The sequence below is a fragment of the Hyla sarda genome, chromosome 3 (genome assembly GCF_029499605.1).
Source record: "Hyla sarda isolate aHylSar1 chromosome 3, aHylSar1.hap1, whole genome shotgun sequence".
Taxonomy (NCBI): domain Eukaryota; kingdom Metazoa; phylum Chordata; class Amphibia; order Anura; family Hylidae; genus Hyla; species Hyla sarda.
Window position 1 is genome coordinate 368,990,204 of NC_079191.1, and position 23,048 is coordinate 369,013,251.

At 45.4% G+C, this 23,048-nt stretch overlaps 1 protein-coding gene across 6 annotated transcripts in view; it reads right to left on the reverse strand.

Annotated features, from left to right (window-relative positions):
- Positions 1 to 20,657, reverse strand: part of MTIF2 (mitochondrial translational initiation factor 2) — a 66,752-nt gene extending 46,095 nt beyond the window's left edge. The window contains exons 1-3 of one of the 6 annotated variants that reach the window (XM_056567777.1): positions 20,484 to 20,656; positions 1,467 to 1,589; positions 734 to 788 (exon numbers count right to left, since the gene is read on the reverse strand). The gene's annotated coding sequence lies outside the window, so the exon portion shown is untranslated. Of the gene's footprint in view, positions 1 to 733; positions 789 to 1,466; positions 1,590 to 20,483 lie in introns of those variants that run through there. The other 5 variants (XM_056567779.1, XM_056567776.1, XM_056567781.1 and 2 more) reach the window with 5 other exon arrangements.
- Between the last annotated feature and the right edge of the window lie 2,391 nt (positions 20,658 to 23,048).

Genomic DNA, 23,048 nt, shown 5'->3' on the forward strand with positions numbered 1-23,048 from the left:
ACTTTTTAATAGAAGTAAATTACAAATCAATATAAAAGATAGTGTAGCTCACTCAGTGAGAACATATACCTGAGGTGAACTGGTGTTACCTTCACCCAAAGGTCTAAAAATGCAGAAAAAAATATATATAGTTGATAAGACAACTAGATACCAGTCCTCAAGGTATATGTGAAGGTATAGTAGAGAGTAGAGAATAGAAAGTGATCCAGATAACAATTAAATATATTTATTAGGAAGTATATGGTGGTCACTGGTATCAGATATCCATGCAGGGCCCTTGCATAGGACACAGACACAGCGTAATATTGAATTATAATAAAACAGTATATTGCATGCAGGGCCCTTGTCTGTGTCCTATGCAAGGGCCCTGCATGGATATCTTATACCAGTGACCACCATATACTTCCTAATAAATATATTTAATTGTTATCTGGATCACTTTCTATTCTCTACTCTCTACTATACCTTCACATATACCTTGAGGACTGGTATCTAGTTGTCTTATCAACTATATATATTTTTTCTAAATTACAAATCTGTTTAACTTTCTGGAGCCAGTTGATATATAAAAATTTTTTTCTTCTCCCTGGATAACCCCTTTAGATGCCACGATTAGTGCTGATCACAGCATCTTAAGCAGTTGTGGGGCTTTGGGAGGGGGGGCACTCAACGGACCAGCCTCAGCATGACTTTGGGGTCTGATGAGGGAAAATGGCGGTTGGAGGTCTCTTACCCTCCTCTTTGCCGCTACCAGGGGATCTTCTTGTATAGTCCGCCCCAGGAAACGTCTATAAACACAGAGAAACATACACTGACAGACTGTGTGAATTCGGCCTCACTTAGGGTGCTGTATTGGGGTACAGGTATCATATATATGTGTTTCCCAACGGGGGTGCCTCCAGATGTTGCAAAACTACAACTCCCAGCATGCCTGGACAGCCGAAGGCTGTCCAGGCATGCTGGGAGTTGTAGTTTTGCAACACCTAGAGGCACCCTGGTTGGGAAACACTGATCTACACACACAAGTGCACTTCCTGGGGTGCCAGCAGCAAACTTAGCTCCAGGACTGTATAAGGAGGACAGGACAACATCCTCCATCATGTGATCCTCATGAAATGGTGTTTGTAAACCTGTCATGTCTCTCATAACTCTGCATGAAGACTTTTTTTTTTCTTTCTTTCTGTTATTGGCTATTATTTAGCATTGTTTCCCAACCAGCAGCTCTCCAGGTGATGCAAAACTACAACTCCCAGCATGCCCTGACTGCCGCACCGGTTGGGAAACACTGCTACATGGACGTGCACGTGATCTCATCCCTGACATCTACCTGGGTTAACCCCCCAGTCTGACCACATTAATACTTTAACCCAAAGGTAGAGATGAACTGCAAGGAGCAGCATGCCCCCCCTAGATATAACACCGACAATGGTATCTCCCGCAGGACACCCGGCATGACAAGCGTTTACCTCTTTGCGGATTTTAGAGAGCACGCCGACCTCCGCCGCTGATCACGTGACGCACGCCCTCCTTCACGTCACTCCGGGAAGTTTAAACACTAGAGGTAGAAGCGTTCTCCACGTCGGTGTCTCCTAAAGGCAATGACTACGATAAGTATAATGAGGTGTCTAGCTAAAATACTGATATAGTGATGAGTATCTTCACAGCAGTGATTATAGCCATGCTCTGGGGTCACTCACTGTATTTCTTATTTTTTTTGTTATAGTTAGTTTTAGGCTTCGTCAAAATGGCGGCTGTATGAAAAAAAAAAAAGGTCTTTATATGACAAAAGGCAGTGTGTCTTCCATCTTTGTTTTGGGAAGCTGCCATGATTAGCAATAGAGCAACTTGTTCCAAGACCTGTGGTTGCAAAACTACAACTTCCAATGATGGCTTTGGATATGTTCACACAGGACTAAAATGCTTCAGATTTGTTGTGGCGTTTCCACAATTAATAACTGTAGGGAAGTCAAAATCTGCAGCATATCAGTCCTTTGTGAACATATCCCAATGTGTGAAGGTATCCTATGCGATCATTCACATGTAGAGAATTCAATGATTTTATAACCCTTTGACTTCAAAGAAAACTTGCAAATCCTCCACTATTGCATATTTGCTTCACACCCATTTAAGTCAATGGCTTTCCAGTATGGACCCTGGAAAACCTTTTTATTTTTTTTAACCTACTGGTGCCGTAAAGTTTAACAGATTTGTAAATGACTTCTATTTAAAAATCTTAATCCTTCCAGTACTTATCAGCTGCTGTATGCTCCACAGGAAGTTCTTTTCTTTTTTAATTTCCTTTCTGTCAGACCACAGTGCTCTCTGTTGACACCTCTGTCCATTTTAGGAACTGTCCGGAGCAGGATAGGTTTGATATGGTGAGTTTCTCCTACCCTGGACAGTTCCTAAAATGGACAGAGGTGTCAGCAGAGAGCACTGTGGTCAGACAGTAAGGAAATTGGAAGGGTTAAAGGAGTACTCCCGTGGAAAACTTTTTTTTTTTTCCAAATCAACTTGTGCCAGAAAGTTAAACAGACGGTTTCTATGGACAACTCAGCAACTTTACCTCTGGACAGGTTTAAATAAATCTCCCCATAAGCACAAAGCAGAGTTGTGTGACCAAATCAGATCATCTAATAAATCAATACAGTACATTATTCTTAACTAAGATTAATATATTATTATGTACATTAGGACATGCCAAACAAGCTAGTATTCTCATGTTAAATTTTATTTCATATTTGGCAACAGCTGGAGACACCACGGCTATCTTTGTATTTTTTAACAACCAGCTGGAGAGAGTATTCATGTATTTGGGTTGCTCTATGAGCCAAATCGGCTTAAAGGACAACTGCAGCGATATGACACTTATCCCCTATCCACAGGGGGGATAAATGTTTGATTGCGGGGGTCCGACCGCTGGGACCCCCCCTCGATCTCCCTAACGGGGCGCCGCCATTAGCGCTCATGGTGACGTAGCGTCGACCTAGAGGTCGACGGTGACGCCCCGTCTCCTCCCCGTCCCCATACAGTTCTATGGGGGATGAGGGGAGGCACGAACGCAGCCTCCCCGCCTCTCCCATAGAGATGTATGAAGGAGGCGTGCCGGCTGCAACGTCATGCTGCGGCTGGCACGCCCCCTGCACGGGACAGCTGCGGCCCCGTACAGGAGATCACAGGGGGTCCCAGCGGTCGGACCCCCCCCCCCCCCCCCCCGCGATCAAACACTTATCCCCTATCCTGTGGATAGGGGATAAGTGTTAATCACGCTGCAGATGTCCTTTAAATTATCGCTCACCTAATAAACTAGAGAGGGCAAAGTGAGAGCCCCAGGTTTTGAGACCAGGGAGCGGTGACAATCATAGCCACAATGGCCTAGGCCAGTGTCTCCCAATCAGTGTCTCCAGCTGTTTCAAAACTAACTTCCAGCATGCTTTGGCTGTCTGGGCTTGCTGGGAGTTGTAGTTTTGCAACAGCTGGAGGCACACTGGTTGAAACACTGGCCTAGGTATTGAAAACGCTGTGGGATAGACAGCTTGGTAACAGGTGAGCTGCATTTAGTCTGAAGGTTGGTGCATGTGCCTTAACAGACAGATGCGGCAGCTCTCTGTTATTCCAACTTGGGGCACGCCATGTTATTGATCAATTTTGGAGATTAAGTAGGGCAAACTCTGTCTGAGGGTAAATAGGCAGAAAAGGACCTGCAACATACAAAAAGTAAAAAAATAAGACAGGCACGCCCCCTTGTGACGTCACGCCAAACCCCCTCAATGCAAGTCTATGGGAGGGGTTGTGGTGGCCGTCACGCCCCCTTCCATAGACTTGCATTGAGGGGGCAATGCCTAACGTCACGAGAGGGTGTGGCCGACCCTTGCAGCGCACGCACAGCGTTCAGAACTAAATGTTCCAAACACAGCCGGAACACTGGCCAGTGGAGTACCTTATTAACCCGTTAACGACCATGGACGTCTATGCTCGTCCAATGGCCGTTAACGGGGTATGATGCAGGCTCCCGACTCGAGCCAGCGTCATACCAACCGGCCCCCAACTTATTCCTGTGGCCGCGGGCGACTATTAACCCTTTAGATCTCCGCTGTCAAAATTTACAGCAGCGTCTAAAGGTGCCTGTATACAGACCCTGGTGGTCAGGTGAAGTGGATTGCCCCCCCCCCCGCAGTGCGATTGTGGGGGGGGGGGGGGGGGGGGGAGCGATCCACTACTGAGGTAGCCTGAAGGCTTACCTCTCCTGCTGCGGAGGCTCCGGTGCTCAGTATGATAGAGCCTGGCAGGGCCAGGCTTTATCAATCGAGCACAGAGCACACTGATCAATGGGATTGTATGTAATCCCATTGATCTGTATGAGGAATCAAATGATTCCTCCTAAAAGTCCCCTAAGGGGACTAAAAGTGTAAAAAAAAAAAAAAAAAAAAAAAAAAAAAAAAAATTGTTTAAATCACCCCCTTTTCCCAAATTCCATATAAAAATATATAACCATAATAAAAATAAACATATATGGTATCGTAAATTAAACCGCACGGTCAATGGCGTACGCGCAAAATAAATTCAAAAGTCCAAAATACCGTATTTTTGGTCACTTTTCATACCATTAAAAAAGGAATAAAAAGCGATCAAAAAGTCTGATCAAAACAAAAATGGTACCGATTAAAACTTTAGCCCTCATACCACCCCTTATGCGGAAAAATAAAAAAGTTATAGGGGTCAGAAGAGGACAATTTTAAATGTATTAGTTTTCGTGCGTGTAGTTATGATTTTTTCCAAAAGTACGACAAAATCAAAACTATATAAGTAGGGTATCATTTTAATCATATGGACCTACAGAATAAAGATAAAGTGTAATTTTTACCAAAAAATTTACGGAGTAGAAATGGAAGCCCCCAAAATTTACAAAATGGTGTTCTTTCATCAAATTTGTTGCACAATGATTTTTTTGTCCGTTTCACCGTAGATTTTGGGGTAAAATGACTGATGTCATTACAAAGTAGAATTGGTGGCACAAAAAATAAACCCTCATATGGATTTTTAGGTGCAAAATCGAAAGGGTTATGATTTTTTAAAGATAAGGAGGAAAAAACGAAAGCGCAAAAACAGAAAAATGTTTGGTCCTTAAGGGGTTAAGGACGCAGCTAATTTTCACCTTAAGGACGCAGCCCTTTTTTGCAAATCTGATCTCTGTTACTTTAAGCATTAATAACTCTGAGATGCTTTTACTTTTCACTCTGATTCCGTGTTTGTTTTTCGTGACATATTCTACTTCATGTTAGTGGTAAATTTTTCTCGATACTTGCATCATTTCTTGGTGAAAAATTCCAAAATTTGATGAAAAATTTTTCCGGGACCAGTTCAGTTTTGAAGTGGATTTGAAGGGCCTTCATATTAGAAATACCCCATAAATGACCCCATTATAAAAACGGCACCCCTTAAAGTATTCAAAATGGCATTCAATAAGTGTGTTAACCCTTTAGGTGTTTCACAGGAATAGCAGCAAAGTGAAGGAGAAAATTCAAAATCTTTATTTTTTACACTCGCATGTTCTTGTAGACCTAGTTTTTGAATTGTTAGAAGGGGTAAAAGGAGAGAAATCTTCCTAAAATTTGTAACCCAATTCCTCTCGAGTAAGGAAATACCTCATATGTGTATGTTAAGTGCTCTGTGGGTGCACTAGAGCTCTCAGAAGGGAAGGAACGACAGTGAGTTTTTCTGAAATGGTTTTTGGGGGGCATTTCACATTTAGGAAGCCCCTATGGTGCCAGAACAGCAAAAAAAACAAAAAATAAAAAAACACATGGCATACTATTTTGGAAACTACACCTCTCAAAGAACGTAACAAGGGGTACAGTGAGCCTTAACACCTCACAGGTGTTTGACAACTTTTCGTTAAAGTTGAATGTGTAAATTATTATAATTTTTTTTTACTAAAATGCTGGGTTTCCCCCAAACTTTACATTTTAACAAGGGGTAATAGGACAACATGCCCCCCAAAATTTGTAACCCAAGCTCTTCTGAGTATGGAAATACCCCATGTTAGGACGTAAAATGCTCTGCGGGCGAACTACAATGCTCAGAAGAGAAGGAGTCACATTTGGCTTTTGGAAAGCAAATTTTGCTGAAATGGTTTTTGGGGGACATGTCGCATTTAGGAATCCCCTATGGTGCCAGAACAGCAAAAAAAAAAACACATGGCCTACTATTTTGGAAACTACACCCCTCAAGAAACGTAACAAGGGGTACATTGAGCCTTAACACTCCACAGGTGTTTGACGACTTTTCGTTAAAGTCGGATGTGTAAAAAAAAAAAAAAAAAATTTCACTAAAATGCCGGGTCCCCCCCCCCCCCAAAAAAAATAAAAAAAATTTGTAACCACATTTCTTCTGAGTATGGAAATATCCCATGTGTGGATGTCAAGTGCTCTGCTGGCGCACTACAATGCTCAGAAAAGAAGGAGCACCATTGGGCTTTTGGAGAGAGAATTTGGTTGGAATAGAAGTCGGGGGACATGTGCATTTACAAAGCCCCCCGTGGTGCTAGAACAGTGGACCCCCCCCACATGTAACCCCATTTTGGAAACTACACCCCTCACAGAATTTAATAAGGGGTGCAGTGATTATTTACACCCCACTGCCATTTGACAGATCTTAGGAACAGTGTTCCGTTACAATGAAAAATTTAATTTTTCATTTGCTCATAAATTTATATATTGTTTATAATTAATTTGTCATAAAAGAAAAATGTAGTATCTTTATTTTTTTGTTTATACATGGTGCCATGAAAGGGAAAATTTAACAATTTGTTTGTTTATTTTATTGCTGATTTCCCTGTATCTGTGGTTGATGTATTAGCCCCAGTCACAGGGAAATACAGTCTGGGTGATCTGGGTCACATTTACAAACTACAAATCAACAATTTGTAGACCTAAAATACTGCTTTTCCTGTTTTCTTGTGTTCGCCACTAGAGGGCACAGCCACTCTACATTACTTTTTCCTATTTTCCTGTACTAAGCGCCCAGGACAATGTTTGATCAGAGGACATATATACATCATTGAATAGTTTGGACCTCATGTATGGAAACTGCTGCAGAACCTGTCTAAACTAGAACTGGTATACAAATGATGTCATACTATAAATGAGATGCTACATCTGGAACATTTTTATCCTATAAAAAATATATAATTCTGCAATGCACATCTGGTCCCACCCGGTGTTGTAATGCTGAAAGATTTTTGGCTTGGACAATGATTTACGCACTTTATACATTTAATGCTCACTTTATTTATTTTATATTTATGTTCACACCACTTTCCTTGTCAGTGTTAAAGGGGTACTCCACCCCTAGACATCTTATCCCCTATCCAAAGGGGTTAAGATGTCTAGGGGCTGGGTATCCCTTTAATAGCCGCTGGGGACCCCCGTGATCTCCCTTCTGCAACAGGTGTTCGTTTAGAGCGTTGGGTGCAGTGCCGCAGGCTTGTGACGTCACGGCCATGCCCACATGCATAGACTTGCATTGAGGGGGGGGGGGGGGGGGCTTGGCCATGATGTCACGAGCCTTCGCCCCGCATTGCCAGTCATCCGGCACGGAGCGAAGTTTGCTTCGTGCAACGGATGTCTGGGGTACTGCAGCCAAGATCTCTTCGGATAGGGGATAAGATGTCTAGGGGCAGAGTACCCCTTTAACCCCTTAACAACGCAGGACGTATATTTACGTCCTGCGCCGGCTCCCGCGATATGAAGCGGGATCGCGCCGCGATCCCGCATCATATTGCGTCGGTCCCGTCGCTCATCAACGGCCGGGACCCGCGGCTAATACCACACATCGCCGATCGCGGCGATGTGCGGTATTAACCCTTTAGAAGCGGCGGTTAAAGCTTTGACCGCCGCTTCTAAAGTGAAAGTGAAAGTGACCCGGCTGCTCTTACCTGCCTCCTCGGTGTCCAATCGACGAATGACTGCTCCATGCCTGAGATCCAGGCAGGAGCAGTCAAGCGCCGATAACACTGATCACAGGCGTGTTAATACACGCCAGTGATCAGCATAGGAGATCAGTGTGTGCAGTGTTATAGGTCCCTATGGGACCTATAACACTGCAAAAAAAAATGTAAAAAAAAAGTGTTAATAAAGGTCATTTAACCCCTTCCCTAATAAAAGTTTGAATCACCCCCCTTTTCCCATTAAAAAAAATAAAACAGTGTAAAAAAAATAAATAAACATATGTGGTATCGCCGCGTGCGTAAATGTCCAAACTATAAAAATATATAATTAATTAAACCGCACGGTCAATGGCGTACGCGCAAAAAATTCCAAAGTCCAAAAAAGCGTATTTTGGTCACTTTTTATACCATTAAAAAATGAATAAAAAGTGATCAAAAAGTCCGATCAAAACAAAAATCATACTGATTAAAACTTCAGATCACGGCGCAAAAAATGAGTCCTCATACCGCCCTGTACGTGGAAAAATAAAAAAGTTATAGGGGTCAGAAGATGACATTTTTAAACGTATAAATTTTCCTGCATGTAATTATGATTTTTTCCAGAAGTGAGACAAAATCAACCCTATATAAGTCGGGGATCATTTTAACCGTATGGACCTACAGAATAATGATAAGGTGTAATTTTTACAGAAATATGCTCTGTGTAGAAACGGAAGCCCCCAAAAGTTACAAAATTGCGTTTTTTTTTTTCCGTTTCGCCGTGCATTTTTGGGTAAAATGACTGTCACTGCAAAGTAGAATTGGCGACGCAAAAAATAGGCCATAATATGGATTTTTAGGTGGAAAATTGAAAGGGTTATGATTTTTAAAAGGTAAGGAGGAAAAAACGAAAGTGCAAAAACGGAAAAACCCTGAGTCCTTAAGGGGTTAAGTTTATGTGCCACAAAAATTCTCCTGGTGCATACATCGAATGGGTGCACAGTTTCCATTTTTGTATCTGTTGGACTGCATCGATCGATATTTGTAAGCCAAAACTAGGAATGGATCATCTACACAAGGCAAAACTATAATGGAATTCTATCTATGCCTAGTATTGGCTTATAACTACCTTTGCAAAATACTGATTTAAATAATGTTGTGTATAGTATAGTGGCCTAAGACTGGCTTCAAGGAGGCAAGTCCTGGCCTGACCACGTTTCTCAGGACCCGAACTGACACCTTACTTTGACAACTGGTCGATTTTTAAACTGCATTTGATTGTAAACATGGAATCCATTACCCCTCATAGGGAATGTTCACTCTATATTGCATATAGATGCTCTGCTCGTGGTCCCCCTCAAAATGATCCTAAAATGTTATTGTTCATTTATTATACAAAGTTCAATACACGTTAATTCAACTGAAATCTGATACATGGTAAAGATGTTACACAATCTCAGGATCCTGTAAAAGGAAATATTTCTTGTGTTTTTTTCCATTCTTTTATATTGAATAAAGGTCAGGATGGCTCCAATAGAGATGTAAGTGCATTAGTAAAATTGCCCGTCAGATAGGTCAAACATTGGAAAGTGCAGTGTGAGACAGTGACAGGAATAGTCGTCTGTGATCGCTATATTTACCTAAGGTACCTGTCTTAGGCTGGGTTCACACTACGTTTTGTCCCATACGGGAGCGCATACGGCAGGGGGGAGCTAAAACCTCGCGCTCCCGTATGTGACCGTATGCGCTCCCGTATGTCATTCATTTCAATGAGCCGACCGGAGTGAAACGTTCGGTCCGGTCGGCTCATTTTTGCGCCGTATGCGCTTTTACAACCGGACCTAAAACCGTGGTTGACCACAGTTTTAGGTCCGGTTGTAAAAGCGCATACGGCGCAAAAATGAGCCGACCGGACCGAACGTTTCACTCCGGTCGGCTCATTGAAATGAATGACATACGGGAGCGCATACGGTCACATACGGGAGCGCGAGGTGTTAGCTCCCCCCTGCCGTATGCGCTCCCGTATGGGACAAAACGTAGTGTGAACCCAGCCTTATGTGGACATTAGGTTTTAGGAAGCACATATCCCATTCAGGGGAAGCTGGGTGAGATATGGGAAATCAAGGAAATAGTTAAAATCCATTGCAAGACTTAGTTTGCTAGGGAATTTGGTAAGTCATCTTATTGGGCCCCAATATTTATGGGATGAAAGACAGGTTTGGTAGTGAGGCCCTTTATTCCCCTTTCTGGGCCAGTCCAGTTTTTCAGGTTAGCCCAAGTCAGTAAGCACAGGTGCTGAGGCCGATTAATACTGGGCTTACAAAAGGTATAACCGAGTCATCAGAGGCTATGAGGAACCTCTGATGAGAGTTAGAGTCCTGAGCTGTAACCTCAGAAGAAGACAGTTACCTTGTTTAACCCCTTCCTGACCTATGACGTACCGTACATCATGGGTCGAGTGGGGGGAACATGATGCGGCCTGCGGGTCGGATCTGCATTATAACTGGGAGATCCCCGCTGCTATCAGCAGCTGACATCTGCCGATAATGATGGACATCAGAGCTGGCTCCGATGTCCGTCATTGAAATGGATAAATGTAATGATCAATGGTGATCCCAGCACTTAAAGGGGTATTTCAGGAAAAACTTTTTGTATAGATATATATCAACCGGCTCCAGAAAGTTCAACAGATTTGTAAATTACTTCTATTAAAAAATCTTAATCCTTCCAATAATTATCAGCTGCTGAAGTTGAGTTGTTATTTTTTGTCTGGCAACAGTTCTCTCTGCTGACATCTCTGCTTGTCTCGGGAACTGCACAGAGTAGAAGAGGTTTGCTATGGGGATTTTCTTTCAACTCTGGACAGTTCCCGAGACAGGTGTCATCAGAGAGCACTTAGACAGAAAAGAACAACTCAACTTCAGCAGCTTATAAGTACTGAAAGGATTACGTTGTTTCCTGGATTACTCCTTTAGGGTACATTCCCACACGGCGTATTTGCTGCGTATTTGCTGCTGCGTATTTTATTTTCTCTGTTGAAGTCAATGGGTAGGAAAATACGCAGCACCAAATACGCAGCAAATACGCAGCAAAATACGCCGTGTGGGAACGTACCCTCAAACATTAAATGCTGGTAATCCCTGGGGTCTAGGGAACCCATCCACAGCTCTGCGATATTATCATGGGCTGCAGATTGGTTGCCGGGGAAGAACGAGGACTTACCCGTCCTTCCCGATGCTCTGTGCATCAGCGATTGCTTAAAGCGTACCTGTCAGATTCAACAACAACTAAAAAAAACTAATATGTTACTCAGTACCTAATCCTGAACATGCATATATAATTTATATGTGTCTAGCACCTTTATTATTATTATTATTTTTTTATTTCACTTTAATTGTTGCTCACTTGCTTGAATTTCTCTCAAAGGGAGGGGGTGTGGCCTCACTGCGCAGGACTCAGCCTCCTCCCTCAGTATGCTGTCAGCTCACCTCTCTTTGCATTAGCAAAACTACAACTCTCAGCTTCTCCTCACTGTCAGGGCATGCTGGGAGTTGTAGTCTTGATAACCCTAGGGGAAATGTAAGTGGCGGGCATACAGTAAAATTAACGGTGGGCGGGAGAAGTCAGCGGCGTGCAGAGAAGTCAGCGGCAGCGGGCGGCTGTGTTAGCAGTGGAGCGGTGTTGATGTGATATGTGCAGCGCAGTCTCTGGAGCTCCGCAGCAGCCGACATAAGCTGTTTTCCCCGTGCGCTCCGAGCACTTACAGCATCAGTGATGCTAGGAATGGAAAACAGCTAATGGCTGCTGCGGAGCTCCGTTGTAGTAAAAAAAACCTCACTTATTGTGTGCTTGCTCCCGGCTGCTGTGTGCTCCTGTAGGAGGAGTGACAGGCCAGGAGTAGAGCCTTGTCCAGGGTCAATGCGTTATCATGATGCTGACTCTGGACTCGATGGTATCCCAGCAGGTATGGGGACCCCTAATGGCCAGTTTTTTAAGCCATGATTTCTATAAAAATGTAATCAAATTTTCTTGTGAAGTATATTGTGAAGTTAATGTTTTGCCAAGATGTACAACATATAAAAAGTTTTTGTATCTGGCAGTGCCCATTTAGGGAAAAGGCAGCCCTTAGCAATTGTTACGCCGAGCGCTCCGGGTCCCCGCTCCTCCCCGGAGCGCTCGCAACATCCTCGCAATTGCAGCGCCCCGGTCAGACCTGCTGACCGGGTGCGCTGCGATACCTCTCCCAGCCGGGATGCGATTCGCGATGCGGGTGGCGCCCGCTCGCGATGCGCGCCCCGGCTCCCGTACCTGACTCGCTCTCCGTCGGTCCTGTCCCGGCGCGCGCGGCCCCGCTCCTTAGGGCGCGCGCGCGCCGGGTCTCTTCGATTTAAAGGGCCACTGCGCCGCTGATTGGCCCAGTTGGCTTGATTAGTGTGTTCACCTGTCCACTCCCTATTTATACCTCACTTCCCCTGCACTCCCTCGCCGGATCTTGTTGCCTTAGTGCCTAGTGAAAGCGTTTCCCTGTGTGTTCCTAGCCTGTGTTCCAGACCTCCTGCCGTTGCCCCTGACTACGATCCTTGCTGCCTGCCCCGACCTTCTGCTACGTCCGACCTTGCTCTTGTCTACTCCCTTGTACCGCGCCTATCTTCAGCAGTCAGAGAGGTTGAGCCGTTGCTGGTGGATACGACCTGGTTGCTACCGCCGCTGCAAGACCATCCCACTTTGCGGCGGGCTCTGGTGAATACCAGTAGCAACTTAGAACCGGTCCACCAGCACGGTCCACGCCAATCCCTCTCTGGCACAGAGGATCCACCACCTGCCAGCCGAACCGTGACAGTAGATCCGGCCATGGATCCCGCTGAAGTTCGTCTGCCAGTTGTCGCCGACCTCACCACGGTGGTCGCCCAGCAGTCGCAACAGATAGCGCAACAAGGCCACCAGCTGTCTCAACTGACCGTGATGCTACAGCAGCTACTACCACAGCTTCAGCAATCATCTCCTCCGCCAGCTCCTGCACCTCCTCCGCAGCGAGTGGCCGCTTCCGGCCTACGACTATCCTTGCCGGATAAATTTGATGGGGACTCTAAGTTTTGCCGAGGCTTTCTTTCACAATGTTCCCTGCACTTGGAGATGATGTCGGACCAGTTTCCTACTGAAAGGTCTAAGGTGGCTTTCGTAGTCAGCCTTCTGTCTGGGAAAGCTCTGTCATGGGCCACACCGCTCTGGGACCGCAATGACCCCGTCACTGCCTCTGTACACTCCTTCTTCACGGAGATTCGAAGTGTCTTTGAGGAACCTGCCCGAGCCTCTTCTGCTGAGACTGCCCTGCTGAACCTGGTCCAGGGTAATTCTTCCGTTGGCGAGTACGCCATCCAATTCCGTACTCTTGCCTCCGAATTATCCTGGAATAATGAGGCCCTCTGCGTGACCTTTAAAAAAGGCCTATCCAGCAACATTAAAGATGTTCTGGCCGCACGAGAAATTCCTGCTAACCTGCATGAACTTATTCATCTAGCCACTCGCATTGACATGCGTTTTTCCGAAAGGCGTCAGGAGCTCCGCCAGGATATGGACTTTGTTCGCACGAGGCGTTTTTTCTCCCCGGCTCCTCTCTCCTCTGGTCCTCTGCAATCCGTTCCTGTGCCTCCCGCCGTGGAGGCTATGCAAGTTGACCGGTCTCGCTTGACACCTCAAGAGAGGACACGACGCCGCATGGAGAATCTGTGCCTGTACTGTGCCGGTACCGAACACTTCCTGAAGGATTGTCCTATACGTCCTCCCCGCCTGGAAAGACGTACGCTGACTCCGCACAAAGATGAGACAGTTCTTGATGTCAACTCTGCTTCTCCACGCCTTACTGTGCCTGTGCGGATTTCTTCCTCTACCTTCTCCTTCTCTACCATGGCCTTCTTGGATTCCGGATCTGCAGGAAATTTTATTTTGGCCTCTCTCATCAACAGGTTCAACATCCCGGTGACCAGTCTCGCCAGACCCCTCTACATCAATTGTGTTAACAATGAAAGATTGGACTGTACCGTGCGTTACCGCACGGAACCCCTCCTAATGTGCATCGGACCTCATCACGAAAAAATTGAGTTTTTGGTCCTCACCAATTGCACTTCCGAAATTCTCCTTGGATTACCGTGGCTTCAACGCCATTCCCCAACCCTTGATTGGTCCACAGGAGAAATCAAGAGCTGGGGTACTTCTTGTTTCAAGGACTGTCTTAAACCGGTTCCCAGTACTCCCTGCCGTGACCCTGTGGTTCCTCCTGTAACCGGTCTCCCTAAGGCTTATATGGACTATGCTGACGTGTTTTGCAAAAAGCAAGCTGAGACTTTACCTCCTCACAGGCCTTATGACTGTCCTATTGACCTCCTCCCGGGCACTACTCCACCCCGGGGCAGAATTTATCCTCTGTCCGCTCCAGAGACTCTTGCTATGTCTGAATACATCCAGGAAAATTTAAAAAAGGGCTTTATCCGCAAATCCTCCTCTCCTGCCGGAGCTGGATTTTTTTTTGTGTCCAAAAAAGATGGCTCCCTACGTCCTTGCATTGATTACCGCGGACTTAATAAAATCACGGTAAAGAACCGCTACCCCCTACCTCTTATCTCAGAACTCTTTGATCGCCTTCAAGGTGCCCACATCTTTACCAAACTGGACTTAAGAGGTGCTTATAATCTCATCCGCATCAGGGAGGGGGACGAATGGAAGACTGCATTTAATACCAGAGATGGACACTTTGAGTATCTGGTCATGCCCTTTGGCCTATGCAACGCCCCTGCCGTCTTCCAAGACTTTGTTAATGAAATTTTTCGTGATCTCCTATATTCCTGTGTTGTTGTGTATCTGGACGATATTCTGATTTTTTCTGCCAACTTAGAAGAACACCGCCAGCATGTCCGCATGGTTCTTCAGAGACTTCGAGACAATCAACTTTATGCCAAAATGGAGAAATGTCTGTTTGAATGTCAATCTCTTCCTTTCCTTGGATACTTGGTCTCTGGCCAGGGATTACAAATGGACCCGGATAAACTCTCTGCCGTCTTAGATTGGCCACGCCCCTCCGGACTCCGTGCTATCCAACGTTTTTTGGGGTTCGCCAATTATTACAGACAATTTATTCCACACTTTTCCACTATTGTGGCTCCTATCGTGGCTTTAACCAAGAAAAATGCCAATCCCAAGTCCTGGTCTCCCCAAGCGGAAGACGCATTTAAACGGCTCAAGTCTGCCTTTTCTTCTGCTCCCGTGCTCTCCAGACCTGACCCATCTAAACCCTTCCTATTGGAGGTAGATGCCTCCTCAGTGGGAGCTGGAGCGGTCCTTCTACAAAAAAATTCTTCCGAGCATGCTGTGACTTGTGGTTTTTTTTCTAGGACCTTCTCTCCGGCGGAGAGAAACTACTCCATCGGGGATCGAGAACTACTGGCCATTAAATTGGCACTTGAGGAATGGAGGCATCTGCTGGAGGGATCAAAATTTCCAGTCATCATTTACACCGATCACAAGAATCTCTCCTATCTCCAGTCTGCCCAACGGCTGAACCCTCGCCAGGCCAGGTGGTCCTTGTTCTTTGCCCGTTTTAACTTTGAAATTCATTTTCGCCCTGCCGACAAGAACATTAGGGCCGATGCCCTCTCTCGTTCCTCGGATGCCTCGGAAGTAGAGGCCTCTCCGCAACACATCATTCCTCCTGACTGTCTGATCTCCTCTTCTCCAGCCTCCATCAGGCAAACTCCTCCAGGGAAGACCTTCGTTTCTCCACGCCAACGTCTCGGGATTCTCAAATGGGGTCACTCCTCCCACCTCGCAGGCCATGCGGGCATCAAAAAGTCCTTGCAACTCATCTCTCGTTTCTATTGGTGGCCGACTCTGGAGACGGATGTTGTTGATTTTGTGCGGGCCTGTACTGTCTGTGCCCGGGATAAGACTCCTCGCCAGAAGCCTGCTGGTCTCCTTCATCCTCTGCCTGTCCCCGAACAGCCTTGGTCACTGATTGGTATGGACTTTATTACTGACTTACCCCCATCCCGTGGCAACACTGTTGTTTGGGTGGTCGTTGATCGATTTTCCAAGATGGCACATTTTATTCCTCTTCCTGGTCTTCCTTCAGCGCCTCAGTTGGCAAAACAATTTTTTGTACACATTTTTCGTCTTCACGGTTTGCCCACGCTGATCGTCTCGGATAGACGCGTCCAATTCGTGTCTAAATTCTGGAGGGCCCTCTGTAAACAGCTCAAGATTAAATTAAACTTCTCTTCTTCTTATCATCCCCAATCCAATGGGCAAGTAGAAAGAATTAACCAGATCCTGGGTGACTATTTACGGCATTTTGTTTCCTCCCGCCAGGATGACTGGGCAGATCTTCTACCATGGGCCGAATTCTCATACAACTTCAGAGTCTCTGAATCTTCTGCTAAGTCCCCATTTTTCGTGGTGTACGGCCGTCACCCTCTTCCCCCCCTCCCTACTCCCTTGCCCTCTGGTTTGCCCGCTGTGGATGAAGTGACTCGTGATCTTTCCACCATATGGAAAGAGACCCAAAATTCTCTTTTACAGGCTTCATCCCGCATGAAAAGGTTTGCCGATAAGAAAAGAAGAACTCCCCCCATTTTTGCCCCCGGAGACAAGGTATGGCTCTCCGCTAAATATGTCCGCTTTCGTGTCCCCAGTTACAAACTGGGACCACGCTATCTTGGTCCTTTCAAAGTCTTGTGCCAGATTAATCCTGTCTCTTACAAACTCCTTCTTCCTCCTTCTCTTCGTATTCCCAATGCCTTCCATGTCTCTCTCCTTAAACCACTCATCATCAACCGTTTCTCTCCCAAACTTGTTTCTCCCACTCCTGTTTCCGGTTCTTCTGACATCTTCTCTGTAAAGGAGATACTGGCCTCCAAGACGGTCAGAGGAAAAAAAATTTTTTGGGTAGATTGGGAGGGCTGTGGTCCAGAAGAGAGATCCTGGGAACCTGAGGACAACAACCTAGACAAAAGTCTGGTCCTCAGGTTCTCAGGCTCCAAGAAGAGGGGGAGACCCAAGGGGGGGGGGTACTGTTACGCCGAGCGCTCCGGGTCCCCGCTCCTCCCCGGAGCGCTCGCAACATCCTCGCAATTGCAGCGCCCCGGTCAGACCTGCTGACCGGGTGCGCTGCGATACCTCTCCCAGCCGGGATGCGATTCGCGATGCGGGTGGCGCCCGCTCGCGATGCGCGCCCCGGCTCCCGTACCTGACTCGCTCTCCGTCGGTCCTGTCCCAGCACGCGCGGCCCCGCTCCTTAGGGCTCGCGCGCGCCGGGTCTCTGCGATTTAAAGGGCCACTGCGCCGCTGATTGGCCCAGTTGGCTTGATTAGTGTGTTCACCTGTGCACTCCCTATTTATACCTCACTTCCCCTGCACTCCCTCGCCGGATCTTGTTGCCTTAGTGCCTAATGAAAGCATTTCCCTGTGTGTTCCTAGCCTGTGTTCCAGACCTCCTGCCGTTGCCCCTGACTACGATCCTTGCTGCCTGCCCCGACCTTCTGCTACGTCCGACCTTGCTCTTGTCTACTCCCTTGTACCGCGCCTATCTTCAGCAGTCAGAGAGGTTGAGCCGTTGCTGGTGGATACGACCTGGTTGCTACCGCCGCTGCAAGACCATCCCGCTTTGCGGCGGGCTCTGGTGAATACCAGTAGCAACTTAGAACCGGTCCACCAGCACGGTCCACGCCAATCCCTCTCTGGCACAGAGGATCCACCACCTGCCAGCCGAACCGTGACAGCAATCGATCGCCAAAAACATAGATCAATGTAATGCAATAGCATAACATTGATCTATGTAAGCCATCTAATTATGGCTTATGATAGGCCCCTAGGGGGGCCTTTTTTTTTTTTTTAAATAAAACAATGTAAAAAAAAAAAAACTATAAAAAAAACAATGTTAAAAAAAAAAAAAAAACAGTGCTCTCTGCTGACACCTCTGTCTATTTTAGGAACTGTCCAGAGTAGGAGCAAATCCCCATAGAAAAGCTATCCTGCTCTGGACAGTTCTTAAAATGGACAGAGGTGTCAGCAGAGAGCACTGTGGTCAGGCCGAAAGGAAATTAAAAAAGAAAAGAACTTCCTGTGGATCATAACAGCAGCTGATAAGTACTGTAAGGATTAAGATTTTTTTAATAAAAGTAATTTACAAATCTGTTTAACTTTCTGGGACCAGTTGATAAACTTTTTTTTTTCCAGTGGAGTACCCCTTTAATCCTTCTAGTACTTATCAGCTGCTGTATACTAAAGAGAAAGTTGTGTAGTTATTTCCAGTCTGACCACAGTGCTTTCTGCTGCCACCTCTGTTTGTGTCCACCCATTGGAGGCCTCAAGCCTAAAGTCTGCAGACACCTGTCAATTGCAAGTAAGCTCAAGTCATCTAATTGTCAGTCATCAAGTCAGTCAAGTCAAGTCTACTGTCTAGTCACCGTGGCCTGCATTATAGTCAGTCTACCTACTGCAAGTACCAGCAAGCCTGCAAGGTCTCTCTGTGTCACTGGCCACCTCTCTGGGATATTAACTGAACTGTATAGACTGTCTAACCTCAGTAAAAGCTACCGTTACCCTTAACCTGGCCTTGGACTCTTTATTGCCCCTGCCAAACCTAAGACTCGCTGTACTACCTTTGGGCGGTTACATAGGCAAACCACTCCCTGGCATCACGAACACAAAGGGGTTCATACCATCTGCCCCTGGGCAACACTATCTGCCCCTTACACCTCACCTCACACCCTGTGGCTCACCACAGGGGTTTTCTACGTGTACCACATCATCTGCTGTTTGGCCCTGACAAAGTGTTAAAGTATGCAAAATGGCCGGGCAGTTTCTTTGTGTTATTTCCATGAACTATTCTGTATGCTATGAAGCATGAATTAAAGATAACAGCTTTTAACAAAAATGGTGAGTGCCATGTAATTCATCTTTACTGTTAGACTATGGTAATACAATACTTCTACATTCAAGCACTGAGCATCACCATGATGGGATCCTTTACCTAAAGTGTTTGTTATCCCTGTGCATGGTAAGTGCCAAACATATCTGATGTGTTTTGCTGTTTTTACCCTGTTTGTCTTTGATCCTGTGTGGGCCTGTAGGACAGGCAGACTTCACCACCTGCCACGTATGTGTGCTTAACATGCATGGTCACAGCAACAAGGATAAGCATCCGCTCAGTATGCCAGAACAGGACCCTGGATAATCTTACAGGGGAATGTCTAATAAAGCTGCACATACATCTTAAATATTTACAGACTAAACCAATTTGGCCAATAGCTATCTCCCCTGACCACCCACCTCTACACTTGCATGGCAATAGAGTAAATAAGTGCAGTTGAAAAGAAAAAGAGAGTCAGTAACCCATTAGATGGTCTGCAGTTTCCACCTATGTCAGAATGTGCAGAAAACATTATTCTGCGTCTTGCCTTTAGGCTTATCCTTATATTCCAAAACTGATCAGCAGGAAGAGAATCACAACAGATAGAGAGATTGCCGCTCCTCCTTATCTTATATAGGGGGGCTGTGCAAGGAGCCCATAGGTTACTTGGGAGGTCACCTGGTCACTGGTGTTCTCTGGGTAACAATATCATCATGTGACCAACAATAAAGGTCCTTGAGAGCCCTGGGGACAGACAGGGACTCATCCTGACGGGACTGTAGGACCATATGGGACCATATTCCGTACTGGGACACCACACCCCCAATGCCAATCAATATGATGATTACCAGCACTATGCCAGCAGCTATATAACAAGGTATGAAAACACACACACACACACACACATATATACATTCAGTGTCAGTGCCAAAGAACTACTCAGAACAATCTCCCTATATATAATGAGATAGGGAGAGCCTTTTCTGTTCTGCCCACTATAACACTTAAAGGGGTACTCTGGCCCTAATTAATCTTATCCCCTATCCAAAGGATAGGGGATAAGATGTCTGATTGCGGGGGGTCCCACCGCTGGAGACCCCCGCAATCTGTCATTCAGCGCCCAATTTTGAGAGCTCTCCGCAGCGCTGGAGGCTTTGAGTGTGCAGCGTGACGACAACGGGGCCAGAGTATCGTGAAGTCACGACTCCGCCACCATGTGACATCATGCCTCGCCTCCTCAATGTAAGTCTATGGGATGTCACGATACTCTTGCCCGGTGGTCATCACGCTGCACACTTGGAGCCTCCAGTGCTTTGGAGAGCTCACAAAGTTTGGTGCTGAATGACAGATTGCGGGGGGCCTCAGCGGCAGGATCCCTGCAATCAGACATCTTATCCCCTATCCTTTGTATAGGGGATAAGATGTATCAGGGCCAGAGTATCCCTTTAAATTGGCACTGTCATTTGCAAAAACCTTTTATATAGTGTAGATAATAACCTTGTACCTTGACTATTTTTCTGTCTTGCTGTTTTTGTAGTGCCCTGCTGTATAAGTTTGACCCATTGTTTGTTTCTTGACATGGCATTTTTTATGTTTGTCAGTTTGTTAGCCCCTTGTTTGCCGTGTTTTGTACTGTTATGCTCATTTGTTACTGACCTTTCTGATGCCCCTGCACTTAGTCCATTGCAGGGACTGTTGCCCAGTTTGTGCCCACTGTTAAGGGCGGATCGTCCAAGTAAGTAGGGACAGTGGTTGGGACGAATTCTAGGTCTGCACTGATCTCTACACTGGACGTGACAGAATCACAAGTCCAAACATCTCTGTAAGGACAGCGGGGGAGATTCATCAAGACCTGTGCTCAGGAAAAGTTGACCAGTTGCCTATAGCAACCAATCAGATTTCTTCTTTCATTTTCCAGAGGCCTTGTTAAAAATGAAAGAAGCAATCTACTTAGTTGCTATGGGCAACCGGTCAACTTTGCTCTCCACAGGTTATGATACATTTCCCGCAGTGTGTGTATTCAGAGGCCAGAGGTGCAGTGCTGCACTCCATCTTTACACCACCAAAGCACTATAGCAGCTGCACTGTGGTGGTGTGGGCCACATTCACCTTGTCACGTCAGGGTCAGAAGAAGATCTCTGAGGGACAGTCAGACTCAGTAATAGTGTGTGTTCAGAGCTCAGCCACAGAACCTTTTCTGCAGTCCTTGTACAATACAAAAGAAAGCACAATAACAGCTGTCCACAGAATAAGGCAATCAGTGCCCTTCTGGATAGATGTCTGGTTAGGGATGTTATAGGGTGTGTTCACACTGAGGAATTTAAGGAGAAATTCACGAGGAATAATTTTGGTCAGGAAACTGTTGCCTTCTGTCATTTTATGCATTAAGTGGAATTCGAGCTGAATTTCCATGCGGAAATGAAGAGGAATGAAGAAGGAGGCTATTTACTTTTCTGAATTCCGCTTGAATTCCACTTTAAAACGATGTCGGGCGGAATTTTTTTTTAACCATTGACTTCTATTGGATTCTGCTCACGGATTCCGCTTGAAGAATGAGCATGTTCTTTCTTCAAGTGGAAAGAAATTCAGCGTCTGAATTCTGCTAGCAGAATTTCCACAGTGTGAACAGGACAGCAGAAAAAAACGTTAAAATCAATGGGCAGAGGAGATGTGCATTAATTTGGAGTGGAGAATTCAAGAGGAATTACTTGAGTAAATTCTTCTTGAATTACTCAGTGTGAACGCACCGTTACTCAGCAGGAACTCCCTGTTCCAACATAGTAATGGCTTTCCAAGCAACAGGTTTCTTGTTTCCCAGTGGGGTTCTGTACTAACATCAGCTCCTTCTTCCCTATGATCATGATTTTTGAAATCTCATGTATTATCCTGTTATTGTAACCTGCAATAGAGTTCACCTATAGAAATCTGCAGCTAAAATCTGCAGGAATTCCATCCTGTGTGGACATTGCCCTTATAGTGATGTCAGTAATGACCCAGGTTTATCAAACTAATGTTGTGAACGTAATGTTGATCAGTGCATATAGTGGGGATCAAAAGTTTGGGCATCTCAGGTAAAAATTTGTATTAATATGCATAAAGAAGCCAAGGAAAGATGGAAAAATCTCCAAAATGCATCAAATTACAGATTAGACATAATATATGTCAACAAAACTTAGATTTTATTTCCATCATTTACACTTTCAAAATTACAGAAAACAAAAAAATGGCATCTGCAAAAGTTTGGGCACCCTGCAGAATTTATGGCATGCACTGCCCCTTTGCAAAGCTGAGACGTGCCAGTGTCATGGATTGTTCTCAATCATCATCTTGGAAGACCAGATGATGTCAATCTCAAAGGTTTTAAATGCCCAGACTCAGCTGACCTTGCCCCAACAATCAGCACCATGGGTTCTTCTACGCAGTTGTCTAGAAATCTGAAACTGAAAATAGTTGACGCTCACAAAGCTGGAGAAGGCTATAAGAAGAGAGCAAAACATTTTAAGATGTCAATATCCTCTGTTCGGAATGTAATTAAGAAATGGCAGTCATCAGGAACAGTGGAAGTTAAAGCAAGATCTGGAACACCAAGAAAAATATCAGATAGAACAGCTCGCAGGATCGTGAGAAAAACAATTCAAAACCCATGTTTGACTGCACAATCCCTCCAAAAAGATCTGGCAGACACTGGAGTTGTGGTACCCTATTCCAATATAAAGAGATACTTGTACAAATATGGTCTTCATGGAAGAGTCATCAGAAGAAAACCACTTCTACATCCTCACCACAAAAATCAGCGTTTGAACTTTGCAAATGAACATATAGACAAGCCTGATGCATTTTGGAAACAAGTTCTGTGGACTGATGAGGTTAAAATTGAACTTTTTGGCTGGAATGAGCAAAGGTACGTTTGGAGAAGAAGGGGAACAGAATTTAATGAAAAGAAGCTCTGTCCAACTGTTAAGCATGGGGGTGGATCAATCATGCTTTGGGGTTGTATTGCAGCCAGTGGCACATGGAACAGTAGAAGGAAAAATGGATTCAATAAAATTTCAGCAAATATCGGATGCTAACTTGATGCCATCTATGAAAAAGCTGAAGTTAAAGAGAGGATGACTTCTACAAATGGATAATGATCCTAAACACACCTCGAAATTCACGGGGGATTACATCAAGAGGCGTAAACTGAAGGTTTTGCCATGGCCTCAACATTACATGACCTCA